This window comes from Lactuca sativa, chromosome 5 (genome assembly GCF_002870075.4).
Source record: "Lactuca sativa cultivar Salinas chromosome 5, Lsat_Salinas_v11, whole genome shotgun sequence".
NCBI classification, from domain to species: Eukaryota; Viridiplantae; Streptophyta; class Magnoliopsida; order Asterales; family Asteraceae; genus Lactuca; species Lactuca sativa.
The window spans coordinates 74,216,908-74,222,427 of record NC_056627.2 but is presented as its reverse complement, the minus strand read 5'-3'; positions in this window follow the sequence as shown (position 1 = coordinate 74,222,427).

Sequence of the window (5,520 nt, the reverse complement as noted above, 5' to 3'; positions counted from 1 at the left end):
AGTCACCAATGCGTTTTTGTACAATCAATGCATAACCAACTCATAAGTAACAAATCATATCTATAGGTTTGAGGACTTATATGATATTACCGTCTCATGACAACTCGAGATAAATTCCATGAAGTGATTCCAGTGAGCGTGGGTTGAGTCCAATGTTCAGAACTTATGAGCACTCATGATTGTTGTAGCCATGTCCAACAACTTAGACCTCTTCAACCAATCATGAGAGTCTTTATTCATACCTACTTCCGACATATGACTGACTGTGGAGGTTCGAATAATATGATATACCAAACATAATTATTCTGGAAGTCAAAACATGCAAAAGAAATATAGTAAACGATCGACAAGAGATAGCAACACTTTACTCATAAATAAAACACCTTTTATTCATCATCTAATGTCAATTACACTTTACAAATTTCAAGGTTATCTAACTACTAAATCTAATATCATCCTTCAGCCCTATGCTCCGAGCATGCTGGAGATGCTTAACCCGAGTCAGTCCCTTCGTGAGGGGATCTGCTGGATTCTCATCCGATGATACCCTCTTTGCCACGGGGAGTCCTTCTTCTATTCGATGTCTGATGAAATGGTATTTTCTGTCAATGTGTCTGGATCTCCCATGATCCCTTGGTTCCTTGGCTAAGGCAACAACACTTTCACTATCACAGAAAATTTCCATTGGCTCCTTAATAGCTGGTACAACTCCAAGGTCTCCAATGAAGTTCTTCAGCCATATCGCCTCCTTTCCTGCCTCGCTCGCTGCTATATACTCTGATTCGCAAGTTGAATCAGCCACTATTTCTTGCTTGGAACTCTTCCAAGAAATTGCTCCCTCGTTTAAGGTAAAGACCCAGCCTGACTGAGAGCGGAAATTATCCCTATCAGTCTGAAAGCTAGCATCACTATACCCTACAACTCTCAAGTTATCACTCCCACCGAGGGTAAGGACCTAGTCCTTAGTCCTTCGTAGGTACTTGAGGATATTCTTTACCACAGTCCAGTGTGCCTTGCCAGGGTTACCCTGATACCTGCTAACCATGCTCAAAGCAAAGGTTACATCAGGTCGAGTACACGTCATAGCGTACATGATCAATCCTACAGGCGAAGCATAAGGTATTCGACTCATTTTTGCTATCTCAGCCTCAGTACTAGGGCTTGTGTCTTACTCAATCTGGCGTTACTTTGGATGGGTAACTCTCCTTTCTTGGAGTCCTGCATGCTGAACCTCTTCAGCACCTTATCCAAGTAGGTACTCTGACTATGTCCAATTAGTCTTTTACTCCGGTCTCTCAAGATCCTTATCCCTAGAATATAGGCAGCTTCTCCTAGGTCCTTCATAGAGAAACACTTCCCAAGCCAGGACTTAACTTCCTGTAGAGTTATGATGTCATTTCCTATGAGTAGTATGTCATCCACATACAATACCAAAAAGCTGACTATACTCCCACTAGCCTTGACATATACACAAGATTCATCTTCATTCTTAGAAAAGCCAAATTCTTTGACTTTCTCATGAAAGCAAAGATTCCATCTACGAGGTGCTTGCTTTAATCCATAAATGGATTTCTCAAGCTTACACACTCTATTAGGGTACTCTGTATTGACAAAACCCTCTGGTTGACTAATGTAAACATCCTCAGCCAACTTTCCATTAAGGAAAGTGGTTTTGACATCCATTTTCCATATTTCATAGTCATGAAATGCGGCTATGGCTAACAGAACCCTAATAGACTTAATATTGGCCATTGGAGAAAAGGTCTCATCATAATCATCTCTCGGAGTTTATGAGAAACCCTTCGCAACCAGTCGTGCCTTATAAGTGTGTACATTACCATCCATGTCGGTCTTCTTCTTAAAGATCCATTTGCACCCTACAGTCTTACGACCTGGTACATTCTCAACCAAGTTCCAAACTTGATTGTCATACATGGACTGTATCTCGCTGTCCATTGCCTCTTTCCACTTGGCTGACTCAGGGCCTGCCATGGCTTCCGCGTAACTTTTAGGTTCATCCATACCTATCAGTGTCTCATCACTGATAAGTGTATCACCTTCCGCAGTAATATGGAATCCATAGTAATCCTCAGGTGCATTCCTAACTCTCGTGGAACGCCTCAGAGGTACAGACTTGTCAATTTGCTCAACACGAGTTTCCTCCTCAAGTTGAGTGCTAGGGTTTGAAATTCCTTCACCACTTGACTCTTGAATTTTTTTAAGGTCAACTTGCCTCCCACTGTTTCCTTGGCTTATGAACTCTCTCTCTCGAAAGACAGCCCTCCTAGCTACAAAGACCACATTTTCACTAAGTCTGTAGAAGAGGTAACCAAAGGATTGTTGTGGGTAGCCGATGAAAATACACCTCTCACTTCGAGGTTCGAGCTTATCATGAGTCTCGCATCTCATGAAATCCTCACAACCCCAAATCTTGACGTGGTCTAGTTTGGGTACTTTACCAGTCCACATCTCATGAGGAGTATTGGCAACTTTCTTTGTAGGGACTAGATTAAGGATATGGGCGGCAGTCTCTAAGGCATACCCCCAAAATGAGATTGGTAGCGAAGCTCGACTCACCATGGAACGAAATATATCCAACAAGGTTCGATTACCCCTCTCAGCCACACCATTCAACTGCGGTGTCCTGGTAGGTGTCAATTGTGAGACAATCACACATTCCCTAAGATAGTCGAGGAACTCTGAACTAAGATACTCACCACCTCGATCGGATCGAAGCATCTTAATGTTCTTGCCCTATTGATTCTCGATTTCTTGTTTAAGTTCTTTAAACCTTTAAAAAGTCTCTGACTTATGCTTGAATAAGTAGACATATCCATATCTACTATAATCATCAGTAAAAGTCAAATAATAACGATTATCATCCCTTGTGGCATGTTTGAAGGGTCCACACACATCCGTGTGTACAAGATCCAACAAACCTTCACCCCTCTTATAAGAACCTGTGAAAGGTGAATTTGTCATTTTTCCAAGTAAGCATGATTCGCAACTATCATCTGACTTTAGGTCAAATGACTCCAAGACTCCATCCTTTTGGAGTTGGCCTATGCGTTTCTTGCTTATATGTCCAAGACAAAAATGCCATAATGATGCTTTATCCAAGTTATTATCATTAACAGAATCAATACACTATACATTATTTCCTAATTTATCAACCACAAATACAGTTTCATACACACCATCACAAGGTAATGCTTTAAAATAAAGAACATTATTAAAGAAAGCATTAATCGAACCAACTTCATTATCAAATGAAAAGGTGAAACCTTGTATATAAAATGCATGAAAGGAAATAATATTTCTTGCCATTTCTGGCGAATAACAACATTTATTCAAATCTAAACTAAACCCACTAATTAGTGATAAAGTATAAACTCCAATCTTGGTGATAGGTAAAGCTTTCCTATTCCCCATGATTAAGTTTATTCTTCCATGCTCCACATTCTCACTTCTTCTTAGTCCCTGCAAATCAGAACAAATATGAATACCACAACCGGTATCAAGGACCCTAGAGTTAGAATGGGGTGAGTTATTAGATAAGATAGTGTAAATACCTGCATGGTTGGGTTTAACTTTCCCATCTTTCACATCTTGCTGGTACTTTGGGCAGTTCCACTTCCAATGTGATTTTTCATGGCAATAGAAGCATTCAGCCTCTTTTGGGTCAGAAGAAGGAGTGACGGAACCTTTCTTGGTTCCACTTGAAAAAGATCCATCAAGGGTCCTAGCCTTGGTACCATTCTAAGAGCTCTTCCTCTTCTTCCCTCGACCTTTCCCTATTGCCAAAACTGGGGCAGAGTTTGGAGTAGGAGTGTTAACAACCGACTTACCCTTAAGACCTATTTCTGCGGTCTTGAGGAGTCCCTGAAGTTTGCTGAGTGTGACCTCTTCCTTATTCATGTGATATGTCATGCAGAATTGATCATAGCATGAGGGTAAGGAGTGCAAAATGATGTCTATTGCAAGCTCCTTAGGGAAGTTCACATTAAGCTTCAGCAAACGATCCATATACCTTTGCATTTTCTGCATGTGGCTCGTGACGGATTCCCCGTCCTTCATCATGGTTGTTATCATGGAGCAAATGATTTCATACCTCTCTTGTCGTGCACTTTGATGGTATCTTTCCATCAGATCTTGGTGCATTTCAAAAGGGTAGAAGTCCTCATAGGAATTTTGGAGTTCCACTATCATGGTGGCCAACATGATGCATGCCACTTTTGTAGCATCCCTTTCATGTGCCCGTAAGTCAACGATCTCCTGGGGAGTTGCAGTGGTCTCATCAATCTCCTTAAGCTCCTTGTCGAGGACATATTCTTTTTCCTCGTTGCTGGTAATCATCCAGATGTTTCTGATCCATTCATTGAAATTGGATCCATCAAAAGTGACTTTCCCACACAAGTTCATAAGGGTGAAGGAGCCATTAGGATTAGAGCCAGAAGCAACGTTGTTTGAAGACATCTGAAAGAAGAGAACAAGATTAGTTCAGATATTAAGAGAGTCCTTAATAAAACACCCAAATGTAATATTAAGGCTAGGATCCAATCACAATATATCATAACTTAGAAGAGGTATGCCGTAATCCAAGCTATAACATATTTGAAAGGTAGGTGAATGATGATTCACCAATTTCCACCATGAAAAACGAAATATAAATATTAGGTTTTTAATTGGTTCTTAGAAATTCCTAGATTCTTTTGAGATTCAATGAACTTTTCAAAGACATGTTTCAATCTCGAGTGTGCCCTCCAAGTTTTGTGACTGGGATACTGAGGATCACAAAACGAGGTGTGAAGTAACCATGCAAATCACTTGGTACCCTTAAAGTTTATCACTCAATTGATGTGCCGGTAAACCACACACGCTTCACCGATACTATGATAAACCTTAAGTCACCATTTACTTACCTTGTTAGGTCCAAGTTAGTGTGCCGGTTAACCACACACGCTCCACCAATGACTTAAACAAAGTGTAAAGTGTAATTTCATGGATTAGCATCTTATTCACATTTTTCCTAAAGTAACTAAGATTGGGAATTTAATAAAAGCATTTAGTTACTTTATAATATTCATCATACTTTTAATGAGAATTTATAAGTCCTTGTCCTACCCCTTCGGCTAATGACCCTCCACCGATCAAGGAAGTGGTGGGTGAGAGTGGACACCCATTAAGTTTCCATTTTATAGGCAACAACCTTATACCCCCTTATAGACCGGCTTCGTGAATGAGGCGTACTAACGGTAAGACGACTTGATCTTATATATATATATATATATATATATATATATATATATATATATATTATTAACTTATAATATTATAAAGTATAAGGGTTGATTTTTAACTTTTAAACATCTAAGGGTTGGAACTAAAGTTTATTAAGTGACTTTACATGTTCCAAAACTTGAGGGCAAGTTTTGTAACTTTACAAAACCTTTTATATTCATAACTTATGAGTTATTAAAATGAAGACTCTTCATTTTATAACTTATGTGTTCTTTTAAT